The following is a 14,485-nucleotide window of genomic DNA, read 5'->3' as shown; positions in this document are numbered from 1 at the left end:
TCCAAGTACCTAATAACAGTATTACAAGCAAGGTAGTCTACAAGCTAGTATTTGCAAATGTTTAAATCAAACCAGAAGCATGTTTAAAACATTTAGTTATTTCGGAATTTCCAACATTAGGCATAACTTTATGGCATCCTGGGACTAATGAATTTTCAGTATTTATATCACGCCTTTAACATTGTTCACAAACATACTATCCATCTGCTCATATTTGACATCCCAGATATCTTCCACTCTTTCAAAGATATTCACTCCTATACCACAACTAAGGTACTGTTACATTTCCATTATTTTGCTGCACCTCAGTCATTCTTTTGCAGTATTTAGATTTTTTTAAAAACATTGTCCAAAATTCCAGCATATATTTCTACTCTTACTTAGCACTGCAGACATTGCGTACAGTCCCACTGCACCTGAATTCTTATATGACCTTGCACACACATTTCTGGTACATATTATGCTCATGTTAGTCATCAGAATCCATCTCCAATTCCAGCATATATCAAAGGATAACAGACAACCTAGTGACTCACAAAATTATCTTTGCTAGACCCCGTGAACTCTCAAGTGCCTGTGGTTACAATGGCAGAGTTTGTGATAAACTGAAAAAGATATTGCTGAATACCATTATCCATTGGTCATGTTTGCCCTACCTGCCTGTGCCAGGTAGTCCTTGCTAGTATAGGACCCTCTGAGACTGCATGGGCATAGGCTGGCACTAGAGGAGCACACCCAACTTAATCCACATCCATCCCTGCTACACATAATGGCACTCTCAAAATGTGTAGGTGAAATAGTGGTGCAAGAAAGTTGGCTATTAAGTCTGTGGAATGCCATTTTTCCTATTATGCCCAAAAACAGCAACCACAATTAAAGAAGCTATGGTTTTGGACCCATATTCATAACAGGAGCTCCTTTTTAGAGTGGCAGTGGGGACAAGCAGTAGTTAACTTAATACTGCGTTGGATCCTCCTACCAACTGCAGAATAAACTGCCTGCTATTCCTTGTACATTAGTCCTTTTGAATGACTGTTTCTGTACTGTTTCTATTATGGGGGTGCTACTACAGACAACAGTAAAGCATGCCATATTTCCACTATTGAACAAATTACTTACCTGGGGTGATGGTCTTTCTGAAGGACGGCTCCTCCCACAGATCCCTCATCTTCAGATATATCCCGACCAGCGCAGCTGGCATCTAAACCCTTTTCACCTAGCTAGGGGCTTGTGTGCCACAGCACCCACCATATCCGGTGGTCCATTTCTCCACTCCAGAAGTGAGGGCAGCAGCAGTAGAAATATGGAACACTGTGCCCCATGACCCACACACACTTCTCCTGTGTACGCGAGGGGACCCATGCAGCAAACATTTGATATTTTTTATACAGTTTTTCTCTCCAGATCTAGCATACCTCGTCGCTCTCTTATTGTGAGGATGGTTGGGAGGACAATGAGGAATCTGTGGGAGGAGCCATCCATTAGAAAGAACACTACCCCAGGTAAGTAATCTGTTCTTCTAAATGATAGCGTCTTCCTACAGATTCCTCATCTTCAGATAGACTCCCATAGCAGTATAAAGACACCACAGTTGGAAAGAGAGTAGGGACGCTATCCACAAATGAGATACATTTGGAGAACTGTTTTACCAGATTGAACATTTTAGAGAGCATTGCATCCAGACAGTACTGTTTGCAGAACATGTGTACAGAGGCCCATGTAATCACCTGGCAAATGCCCAAGACAGGTTTACCTCTTCGAAGAGCGGACACAGCGGCCACTCTGCTAGTGGATTGTGCCCTCAATCCTGAGGGGACTTCTTTTCGAGCAAGATTGAAACATACAGTGATGCAGGGGATTATCCACCTGGATAATGTCTCCTTTGAAACTGCTGTATAGGTTTTTTATTTATAATGCACCTATACACAAGTGTTTCAAGGCAGAACAAGGCTAAGGGGCGGGGGAGCAGGGGAGACAAAGGAAAGCGACCCTACTAGGCCTTGCGACATTCAGATCTTGCAAGTGCAGTAACGAGAAGTGCAGGTGAAGGGGAGGAGGGAGGAAGTGCAGGAACAAGGCAGAGGGGCCTGTAAGAAGGAGAGTGCCCGGGGAAGCCAGGAGAACAGGGCCGGGGAAGAGAAGCAGGGGAAGGGGGTACCACAAGCTAAGTGTGATAAAGAGGCTGGGCAGCCAGTTAAGTGGAGGCAGGGGGGCACGTAAGGGCAAGTGCAAGATGAGGAGGACAGTGGGGGTGGGTCAGGGAGACCAACTGCAGGAGTAGACTGGAAGGGGAGTGGGGGCCTGAATGACTATGGAGCCATGCTGCCAGTCAAGGGCAGAGGGGGAAATTATCAGGGAAGGGGAAGAGGGAAGGAAGAAGAGAAAAGGAAAGTCTTGAGGAGCTTCTGGAATTTAAAGAGATCTGGCTCAAGTCTGAGAGGGGCAGGGAGATCATTTCAGAGCGAGGCACCTGCGGAGGAGAGAGATCTACTCCCGCTCTCTGCTTGGAAAAGAGTCTGATCTGCAGAGATTCACAGCTAGACAACCGAAGGGCTCTAGCAGGAAGGTATTTCGGGAGAGAGAGATGAATGTAGCGGGCCCCAGGCCCCAGAAAGCCTTGTGGATCATGCAGAGGGTCTTGAACTTAATCCTTGCTGCAAGCGAGAGCCAGTGGAGAGACTTAAGGGCTGGAGAGATGCGGTCCCTGGGCTTGAGGCCAAGCATAGGTCTCGCAGTCCTATTCTGCATTAGTTGAAGGGGATGAAGGGAGGAGTTAGGCAAATTGAGGAAAAGGCTGTTGCAGTAGTCCAGCCTAGAGAGGACCAGAGCTCTGGAGTCTTTGGGCCTCATTACAAGTCAGCCGGTCCGTAAACAACGGTGTTGGTAAATCCGCCGCCACCGTTGTTACCGGACCGGCTGATTCCAAGTCCTGTAGTCTGACCTGACAGAAATAACACCACCCGCCTTCAGGCGGACATGGAAACACCGGCTCTGTCATAGACGGAACCAGTGTTTCCATGGTCCCCATCCCCATGGAGTCCTATTGGACTCCATGAGAATGGGGATTTACAGAATTCCGCCTCCAGAATTACTGGGTCACCGGGGTTGCAATGCCCCAGTGATTCCGGCAATCATGGAGGCGGAATGGTATTACCGGTCCGGTGGCAGCCTGCCGGTTTTTCCGGCACGGCTACTTCCGGGCTCGTAATAAGGCCCATTGAGTTTCTGGGGGAAGGTGAGGAAAGGGAGAATGCCTCTGAGGTGGTGCAGCTGAAAGTAGGCCTTCTTGGCAAGGTCTGAGATGTGAGGGGAGAAGGAAAGGGAGGAGTCGAATATGACAGCAAGGTTTTGTGCTTCCCAGGCGGGTGAGGAGAGGGGGCCCATGGAGGGTGGCCAGAGTGTGGGAGGAAAAGAGGGAGCCGGGGTCCCAATGAGAAGGATCTCTGTCTTTCTGGCATTAAGGCAGAGATCATTGATAGTGCACCATGCCTGAATAGCAGAGAGGCATTCAGTAATGGGTAAGGAAAAGGAGGAGGCAGAAGCCTGTGTAGGCTATGAACAACTGGTCCACCTTCCTGATGTTCTATGTCATTTCATCTACAGTCTTTTTTCGATTTTTTTTCTTCAGAAAATTTATAACGAAAAATCTCATTGAAATTGTTTATTTTTTATTTTTGGGGGTTTCTTCCCACATGCCCTCCCTCCCATATTGATTTTTGTGTATTCTGATCCCCCTCCCCTCCCCTTATATGCACTTTTCCACCCCCACCCTATATTTTTCGTTGAGTCTTTCCATTGAAAACCTTTCATTAAAAAAAAAACTCATCGAAAAAAAGACTGTTGATGAACTTTCTTGATCTAGTAATATAAACGCTCAGTGCTCTCTTGGGTCCCAAACGATAGTCTTTCCTCCTCCCTGGAGGGGAGTGGCAGTGTGTAAAAGATTGGTAGGGTCATTTTTGGACTCAAATGAAACTCAGAAATTCTTTTTGGAAGAAAGAAGGTCTGACAGTCAGTGTAACAATCGTCCTGGAAAATAAAATGCAAGGAAGCTTTACCGTCAGAGCTTACTGTTCGATTACCCTCCTGGCTGATTTAATTGTCACCAGGAAAATAGTATTCAAAGTCAGCAGCATCAGCAGATATGAGTGAATCTGTTAAAGCAGTGAGCCCATCCGAACAGTGAGTGCTAAGTTCAAATCTCATGGAGGTATAATAAACTGTCTCATGAGATCTAACCCCGGAGGAACTGATCCACCGTAGAAATTCCAAAAGAAAGGAGCCCAGCTTGGGGACCTTTCTGAACACTGTGATGGTTGACAAGTAGCCTTTCACTGTTCTGACCTATCGTGCATTCTGAGCAAGTTACAAAAGGAATTTCAGAACCATGGCTATGGAAAAGCAATAGGATTCAGAACTTTCTCCCGCACCAGACACAAAACACTTTCCAAGGGCAGTTGCACATTTCTTTGGTAGCCGGTCTGTGAAGAGGAGAATTTCCACTACCTCTTTGGACAGTTCTCAATACCTATACCTTAGCCTACTCGTGTTGGGAGGAATTGAGGAGGGGAGATGTTGATCTAACAGAGATCTGCTTTTTACGTGCTCCAAGGCCAATCTGCAGTGATCAGAATCATTGTCGTTTGGAAAAACCTCAGCCACCTTAGAACCTGTGGGATGGAGGAAACTGATAGTAATGCATAGAGGCGATCGAAATTAAAATCTATTCTATTAAAAGTGCATCCCCCAGTGCTCCACTTGGGAAACTTCGTGAAGCAGAACTAGTAGCACTTCCTGTTGACACTGGAGGCATACAAGTCCACTTGAGGCATTTACCAAAGGTTGAATATTTCTGCAAGTACCTCCTGACACACCATTGTTAGGCAGAAACCTGTGCAGTTCCCTTAGGGACCACTGCAAAAGGCTTAGGACTAGAGGTGTTGGCAGTAAACCCAATTGGTAGCAGTCTGTACCACCCAGATTTACCTGGTAGCTGTGGCTGAGCAGCCAGACTTCTCTCAAGAAGAGTTAGACAGTATATAGAGTATACAAAATAGGTACAGAGATACAGTGGCACAAACAAACACTGACCAGAGCTTTGGTATAGAAGTATATCATTATTTATTTAAAAACACACTTGTAAAATTCACTAACACTAATATGGCAAGCAAGTTCAAACACAGTCACTATCAATATATATACAACCCTGATTACTTATTGAACAAGTCTTAGTTAAAACACCACTTATTTGCCGACAGAGGTGAGCGCTTAACCTAAGATGGCACTCCAATAGGTTGGTTAAAAAGGGAGGGAAAAAGGCAGAATTAGGAAAGTACAATACCAGCACTTTTTAAAAGAACCACAGCAAGTCAGAAAAAGGTAGAGTCTACTGTTAGAGCAAGAAAGTTAATAGGCCAGGCCCACTCTTGGAGAGAGCAAGGCGGAATGTGTCCAAGAGCACACAGTTGAATAGTACTTTAACAAGTCTTTGCAGATAGTTCAAAAAGGGTTTGATCAGTTCAGGAAAAGTTAGTTAGCAGGTCCCAAGTCACCCCAGGATAGAAAGTCAAGGATTTACAGAACATCTTGAACAGTCTGTTGCAAGGGAGACCAGGTGGACACAGTACCTGAAATGGTGAGAAAGCTCCAGCGGGGGTATTTGTTCCTGGCAGCGGGTGCAAGTCGGTGCTTCGTCCAGGGGAAGAGAAGATCTCGACGTGGAGGAAAGCTGGAGGTCGTTGTACTGCCAGGGAAGAAACCAGCCGCTGAGTTTCCTGGTTAAAAGGTACTACACTTTTATTCGTGGTAGTGGTGAAGCGTGGCTATCTGGCCGCCAGGGTGCTTGGCACGGGCGATTCGACCACGAGATGATCCAGGAAGGTGAAAAAGAGGGCGAACTGGTTATCCCCACCAGTTCAGAGGAAGAAGTCTCTCCGGGATGAAGATCTTCTCTGTCGTTGGGAAGTGGTGAGACGGTTCAGCAGGGCTCCACCGGTGGTGTCGTTGTTGCAGGTCGGCTCAGCTTCTCCCTCTTCGGATTCTTTGGTCCTGTGGCGACTTCTGAAGTTCCAGTCCACAAAGCCCTGCTTTTATGTAGAAAACCCCCATTCATCAGTCCTAGCTGTCACTCAAACATGCTAATTGATGAGCCGGGCGGCTCACCACTGGGCCAATCACACAAGAGTGCGACTTGAGTTGCCGAGGCAACTCAGTCCAGGGTGCCTAAGCCCCCCTCCCACACATCCTGTAGACCCAGACAGAGTGGCACCACTTTTGGATGCTTCCGTGCAGAAGCCCGCCAAAAAGTGGAACAAAGGGCTCGACTTGGGTTGGAGTTACAGAGGCGAACACAAATGCCATTTTAAAACCGAGTCCTGGCAAAAAGACCCAACTGGGGAATAAATATTAAATAAATAACCCGGCGGTATCTTTAACATTGCACCAAAAAAGTGGTGTGTTTAAAATTAATGGGAAAATCCCATAGGAAATATTCCGGTGGAATATTGCACGTGTTAACCACTGCCACCAGCCAGAAACTCAACGAGGGGGGACTGCACAGTGCCCCCTCGAAAAACAGACCCAGGGGCAATCTAATTACCCCTACCAGTACTTCCACAATATGATGGTTTGTACTGGTTCTGTTCACAATTTAAGACTAGTAAAGTCAATGGTGACTTTACATGCCCTGGGAGACAGTAGTCAGTCCCAGGGTATGGAGTCTATGTTTGGGGGTCACTATGACACCCCTGTGTTACTGCACTGAGGGTGCTGTGTAACACACCTACCAAAAATACATGAAACCCTATGGAGTAAAAGACCCCATAGCCCATGAAACACATTCCAAAGTCAAAGGATACCTCAAATCATTTCTAAGAGTGGGAAAAAAAGAGTTTCACTCTTAGCAGGAGAAAAAAATAAACCCCAAAAATCCAGCAAAGCTGCTGGGGGACTCACTAGGTTTGGGAAATTAGCCTTAACAGAGAATTCTCCCTAACAACCATTCACTCTTGGGGTTGTGAGAAACCAAACAGTGTCTCACGATCTAGACCCCGGGTTCTCTTGCCCAGGTGCCCAGGGCACGGCCATCGCCTTTGGATGCAGACCCTAGGGGTGGACAAGTGCGGGAGGATCACCTCAGTGATGAGTCCTCTGGGAGTGGGGGTGAGAATCCGATGGTAAGATGTGGTATCCCCCTCTTCACAACACACCCATACCCAACACTTCCTGCACCTTTATTGGTTGTTGCAAGTCTTGTCCGATTGCCCCCTCCCCAATTCCAACAGGTACCCACATCACAGGGAGGGGTAGGAGAACAAACACAACACCCTATATCTCACAACAACAAATCGTTCCCCTTCTTCTGACGATATGTCTACCACCTCTCGAAAAAATGACAACTCCAACAATTCCTACCTCCACTCTAGAAATCCCATTTACCAAACCACTGGGATGAAGAAGAGGCAAGAGGGAGCTATGAAGATCACCCATAGAAACCAATGCACCAGGGATGCCTATGGGCAGTCGCCATTTTGTCCTGATAATGAGGCCGGCAAGATCAGGCCTCCCTTTAAAATCATTCCCACCTGAACCTGTTAACTCTCGCAGGAAGTATAAAAGGTGGAACACACAGAGAAACTTTGAGTGAGCTGGGGATGCTGGATGGTGCACAGAGGCTGAGAGGAGAGAATTCGAGCTGGAGAGACTCTGGAAGGCTTGGAGGAAAAAATACTTCCTAACTGCTGGGCCTGTGAGTACAGGGGATGCTGCGGTGTGGAAAGGGAGCTCTAACTCCAGGGAGTCAAACCAGGGACAGCTGGGGGTTACCTGGCAGTGTCCACACGAAAGCTCCTCCACTGGGCAAAAGAGGAAATCCCAGGCCTTTGAGGGACAGGTGGCGAGAACCTGACCTCAACAAGTTATCCCCTTTAGCTCCTGCAGATCCAAAAAACCTGGAATGCTGTATAGGGGAGCTGACAAAGTGGGAACAAAATTAGAAAAGTGCATTCTGGGACATGAAGTCCAAAGACTTACAAATTCTGCAACTCAAGAGGGGTCCGTGCCCAACTGAAGGAGACCCGTATGAGAAACTTTAAAGAGGGGTCTGAGTCCGGCTGAGGGAGACCGCCGAGAAGACAGAGCAAATGAGAACAGAGTGGTCCGGCAAAGCGACAGTGCCCAGTGTAAAGTCTTGTGAAAACCTTTCCATTTTGTTTCATGCTCTCACTCAATCTGGCAAAATCTCCTATTTGGAGATGCAAGAAATCATTGTTAGGGAGAATTCTCCAGAATGGCTAATTTCCCTTACCTACTGAGTCCCTCAGCAGCTTTGCTGGATTTCTAGGATTTATTATTTCACCTGGTAAGAGTGTGAGCCTTTTTTTCCCACTCTTACATGTGTTTTGCTGTGTGTGTTTAACATTTTTGTGTTCATAGACTGTGGAGCCTCACCTACTCCACAGGCACCATCATTTTACTGTGTGTTACACAGCACCTTTAGTGCAGTGACACAGGGTTGTCTTCTTCAGACTTCCCACTTTAAACTCAATTTTCTTGGACTGACTACTGTCTCCCAGAACATGTAAAGTTGCCATTGACTTTATTAGTCTTTTTAAATTCACAGGCCCAGTCAAACTATCTTACATGGAGTTCTGGAAAGGGTTAATAGTTATCCCTGTTTGTCTGTTTCTCATGGAACATTATTTCGTTCCCCTTTCTTTAAGATTTGGCTGGTGGCAGTGGTATGTACCCTATTTTTCCTACATCTGTCTATTTAAATAGCCTTGGTACTGTTTTAGGCTAAGTTAGTAGCCTCGAACTATAAACCCGCTGGACCCCGTTTATTTTATTTCGGTTCCGGCTGGGTTTATTTGCCATTTCTTTTTGTAAAGGTCTTTCTCGTGTTTTACTCTACATGCCAAACCAGGTTTGGTTCCTTTGTTAGCTGTCCTTTGGTGGGCTTTTGCACAGAAGCCCTCCTTAGGCGCCTGAATGTCTGAGGGGGACAGGAATTGAGGGAGGGGTTTGAGACTTCCTGCACAGGGTCTCCTTGGAGACTCTTGTCGCACTCTGTATGATTGGCTGTGGTGACTGTCCCGCTGGGACAGCCACTCTGCTGTGTGATTGACAGCCAGGCTCTGTGTATGGGGGAAAACTACATAAAAAGCAGGTCTCTGGGACTGAGAAGGCAGAGTCGCCACTGGATCGAGAGAACCGAAGAGAAGCTGACAGAAGAGGACCTCTACCACGACTGAACCTCCCGGTGAAGCCCTGCTGCGGGTCCAAATCTACAAACTTCGACGAGAGGGAAGATCTGCAAGGAATCGTCTCCCCTTGAGCAGGTGGGGCCAAGCAGTTTGCCAAACTGCAAGCCAGGCCTCCCTCCTCTGGTCGAATTTACTGTGCACAGCTACAGTGAACCGGATAGCCAAGAGGACCGGACCCTGCTTGGGTTTTAAGGAGCGCACCTTTCATCCGTTGCTTGGCTCTGCTGCTGGTTTCTTCCCTGGTCAGTGCAGGACCCTCCAGTGTTCCTACTTCGTGTCCGTCCGACAGTCGCTTCAAGAACAGTGAGCCTGCAGGACCTGCCAGGAACGTCTGCCTCAGCTACAGCCTTCTTCTTCATTTAAGGTACTGTTCAAACCCGGTTGTTCGTTCTGTCCGACCGCAGTGAAAGTGTTTGAAACCTTTCGCCAATCCGAGGGCTTGTCCTTCTCTATTCTTTAAAGTAACTTTTCGTCCGACCAACTTCGTTCTGAACTCTTGGAAAAGACTTAACCGCAAACTACCCTGAACTGTGTGATCCTCTGCAAAGACTCTGGTCCATTTACTTTGGCCCAGGCCTCTTGATTTGATTTCCTCACCATAGTTGCTTTTTCTAGATTGCCCTGCTTACTTACTCGTTGGTGCTGCTCAACTTTTGTCGAACCTTGTCTTTCCCTATTTTTTAAATTGCTGGAGTGCCATTTTGCTCACACTTCATTTTGAGCTTAACTTGTCCAGAATCTATTGGGTGTGGTGTAGTGTATTAAGAGTGTCATTTTTCTACTGCTTTACTTTGGTGAATTATTTTACAATTGAATGCTGTCCGTTGTGTAACTATTGATGCTGCTCACTTTACTCTTGAGATAAGTCTGGCTGCTCAGCCATCGCTACCACTTTACTGTGTAGTACAGGCCTGTACCAAAGGTGAATTTGTACTGTCACTTGTAGTCTTAATTGTGTGTGGTGTTCCCAAAGGGTACTGCATATGATTCTGCCTAACAATCATCGAACAAGTGTGCTGAGTTTTGCTTCTGCAAAGAAATGAGCTAATTGTTATTACAGCCGTGGCTTGCACAAGCGTGATCAAAGTGTTGTCGTCAGGTCTGCTCTGGTTTGTTCTGTTCTTTTTTTTATTTTATTTTTGATTTATTTCATAGTTTATACAAACCTTTGAAATATAAAACTCTAATAAAAACTTTGTTAGCGCAAAAGACACCAAAACGGATCCAGATTCCAATTGTCCTTCTCTCATTTGGTTACGCCTTCTTACAAGATCTACTTAAACATTTACTCTTCAGTGTTTTTACATATCCCTGTCTCCATCATCTTTTGTAATTGTTCCAAGAACTTCATGAGTGCTAATGTCAGGCTTATGCATTCGCTATTATGCATTTGGAGCCACCAATCATCGGCACTGTAGGTCGAGCATTTGTCCATCTCTTTCCCCAAGTAGTTTGTTCTTAGAGTTCTTAAACCTGGGCAAAAGAGGACTAGGTGTTTTAAGCTTTCCTCATTGTAATTGCAGAATCTACAATTTAGCTCTTCTGATTGTATAATTTGTCTTTGTCTTAGGATTTCCTTAGTTTCGTACAGGTTTAGTCTGAATTTTAAGTAGATCTTTCTCAGGCGTTTGCATGGAAAAAGTACCATATACTTGGGTATGCTATTGAGACTTTTGGCTTCGGCAGGAGAATTTTTCATGCATTTATGATTTGTTCTTTTTTCTGATGTTTCAATCCAATCCAATTGTAGTAAAAAATGTTTTAGTGCATTTGGGTTGGTCCATAATGTTTTTTCATCAGTAGCTAGTTGTTTCACAATATCTTTGCATTGTTGTCTCCACGTTGTTATTGATGTCTTGCTATCCTGCTTTTTCGCTTTGACCAGTACTTCGAAGGGAGGTAAGTCGGCTTCCTCCAAGGTCTTACTGTATAGGGTTAACTTATTCCACATTATTCTGGCGTTTAGTGTGGATAAGCCTACTTCGTACAGTACACATGCAGTAGGGCACCCTTGAAACAGCTGGAGGATTCGCTTCCAGAACATACTTTCACACCTGGACCAGATCTGTGATGAACACCCAAACATGTTTTCCGCTCCAAAGACCAATAGTGGCACCACCTTGCTCTTATAAAAATGTATTATTGGCTCATATGAGGATTTCCCATATTTGTTTTGTAAGATCGTGCCCTGTGCTGTTAACTGTTTGCAATTACTTGCAATCTTTTTCGCCATTGGGTCATCGTTTATACTCAAATTTATCAGAGTGCCCAAGTATCGACTATGTGATACTTGACTCAAGGTGTCTGCTCCCAATGTCCATCTCTTCTTATTCATTTTGGATCGACTTCCCCTTCGATTTTCAATGACTAATATTTCCGATTTGGCTACGTTGATCTCCAGCCCTAGGTCCTCAATATAGGTTTTTAGTGCATTGAGTTTTCTTTGGAGTCCAATGGGGGTCAGCTCCAGAAGGACCATGTCGTCAGCATAGAGAATCCAGCTAATATGGAACCAATTCACCTTTGGTGGAAACGACGTTACGCCATCCAGTGCAATTCCAACCGCTGAAATATAGAAATTAAAGAGCGTCGCTCCTAGAGGGCACCCTTGTTTTACCCCGCCTTGCCGTTTGTATGGGCTTGGTCAGATGGCCCTCGCTATCTAAGCAAATCTGTAGCTGTGTGTCTGAATACATTTCTTTTATAGCCTGGATTAGGCTATGAGAACAGCCTCTAGATTTTAATTTAGACCACAATGTTTCAAGGTCAACTCCGTGAAAAGCATTGGCTAGGTCTATAAATGCCAAGTAAACTTTGCAGCCTGATCTAATGTTGTCTATTTTTAACAGATTCAAGATGAGGAGATTTAGGCTGCATCCTACACCTTTAATGAAACTTGTTTGTCGGGCATCAAAAATGTTGTTTGTTCTTATCCATCTCGTTAGTTGGAATAGAAGGAGACTCGCGAAAAATGTTCCTACCACATCCAAAAGGGCTATAGGCCGATAGTTTGCTGGATCTTTGCGGTTGCCCTTTTTGAAGATAGGAACGATGATTCCTAATTTCCAGGTTGTTGGAACACAACCTTCCTTTATTATGTTCTGAAAAAGGATATTGCAGAAGTCTGTCCATTCTTCAAGGTTATTTTATAGCATAACGTTCAATAGCCCATCCGGGCCAGCTGCCCTTGAGGAGCTACTCTTTTGTATACAATTCCATTGTCATCTAGCTCTATGGTGAGTTCCCATGGTTGACTTATATTCCGGTTCGGGCATGATGTTTCTTTTTTTTTCCTGAATAGTTGACTGTAATGTTTTATCTACTGACTTTGCGCTCTTACTGCCGGCGGGAAATCCGCCGGCAGTAAGAGCGCAAATTTTCCCCATTGAGCCCAATGGGGAATGGGGCATTCCCGAATGGGCTCAATGGGGAATGGGGAATTATATTACCGCCGAACTCGCGATCCGGCGCTATTAGCGCCGGGGAGTTCGGCGGTAGGTCTAATACCGCCGGCGTTACCGCCAAAGTCGTGATCAGGCCCTAAGTCTTCTGTTGGTCTGTTTGGGCGTCCTCATTCGCCCAGGACATGGACGGAGTTGCTTCGGGCATTTGGGTCTCTAATAGATCATTCGCCTTACGTGGGCACTTCGTAGATTCTGTGATTGCTGGCGCAATCATTCTCCCGGTAGCCGCTGATGCTTCCTCATTATGGTTGGAGCATTCTTTAGGGCTGTCATCTGTCTCTTTCTCTTCTGGTGCAAGGTCGTTTGTAATCTCCTGCACTTTAGTTATGTTCTGTTCCGTTTTCTGGTTCTCAGTGCCGCACCCTGTTTCTTGGTGGTTGGCAATTATTGGTTGGAATGGAGTACGATAAGTGCCTTCAGATTGCATTGTGGGCAAGGAATTGGCTCTCTCTCGTTCAATGTTTGCTTTGGTTCCAAGCGAACTCTTCCATCTTGTTCTTTTTGCAGTAAGTTTAGTGCCAGTCTAGTTACTTCTGCCAAAAGTCTTTTATCCTCTGAATTGTTCTTCAGAGATTCTTTCTTCACATCTAGCGAGATATCATTACCTCGCCTTGTCACCGTGATTTGGGTCATCATGTCGACCAGATCCGATTCAATGTTTCGGCTCGCTCTGAGCCTTTTTCAAATCTGGGCTGGTTTAACATCAAATAAAATAAGCAACAAGTATCAGAGATTGTGTAACAACAGCATCGATGCAATCATAAAATGACAAGGAAATTAAAACATCAAAACATCATGCCATAATAGGCATTATCAAATAACAAGATTGATAGATAGACAGAAAAACAAGGGTTGGTTAGGGGGCGGATGCAAGGGTACAAAGAAGCATGGCAAAAAATAATGAACACATTGTAGCGAAAACACAGTCAACAAAATTAGATGAAACAATATAGAGACAATACAAAAGGATGAGAGAAGAACAGAAAATTTAGTGATTATTGAGTAAGTAATGCTTGCACATATGATTAATCAACGTAATAAATTCAAGGAAAAACGCCATAATGGCGCTTACCCGAATTTCGATGAACCAATCCGAAAGACTGTATGTCAATGTAGTGGTAACGGGGTTAGATCCCCAAAACTGAATCTGCAATCAGTTAAACGTAATTTCAGGTATCAATATAACAAAAGCGCTCGTAATTCAGCAAAGAGACATTGCAGCCAATGAAACTCTATTACGTGTAAGTGCCATGTGAATAGCATTATGTGCTGTCTCAGTTCAAAATTACATCTCAGTGGATTCATAAATGTTCGTGAGCTGTGGTTTAAGACAGGAGATTGATAGAGAATAAGTTTTAAGATTGCCGGAAAATACGTGCTACACGCTGCGCGTGTAAATACAAGGTTAACCATCAAAAATGAAACAAAAAGTCCCTTAAAACCGGATCAAGAAACTGGAGCGACTAAGTGTTGCCTTTTCTGCATATCGCATTCGCTGACAGAACATTAAAGGGGCGTAAGCTGCTTGTGGCTTACTTTAATTCAAAGGAAAGAAAATCACACGCGTTGGCAAGAATGGGGAAATGGCCCATGTACGCCATTTTATCAACTGTAACAAAGACGTAGTCCATGGCAATGCGTCCAGCATTGCCACAGGGATCTACGTGTCTTGTGGCGTTCGAATACGTCCGCCGTAATGAGTTTCCTCCAGCTTGGAGGTGACGGCCGCCATTTATAAAGGCGGTCCGAATGCACGGA

General features: G+C 45.2%; 1 protein-coding gene across 1 annotated transcript in view; it reads right to left on the bottom strand.

Moving 5' to 3' along the window:
* Positions 1-14,485, bottom strand: part of TEX11 (testis expressed 11) — a 3,096,519-nt gene that overhangs the window by 631,843 nt on the left and 2,450,191 nt on the right. The window lies entirely within an intron of this gene.

The sequence above is a fragment of the Ambystoma mexicanum genome, chromosome 5p (genome assembly GCF_040938575.1).
Source record: "Ambystoma mexicanum isolate Mex_15411 chromosome 5p, UKY_AmexF1_1, whole genome shotgun sequence".
In the NCBI taxonomy this organism is placed as follows: Eukaryota; Metazoa; Chordata; class Amphibia; order Caudata; family Ambystomatidae; genus Ambystoma; species Ambystoma mexicanum.
The sequence above is the reverse complement of the archived record's forward strand: the minus strand, read 5'-3'. Positions and strand labels throughout refer to the sequence as shown.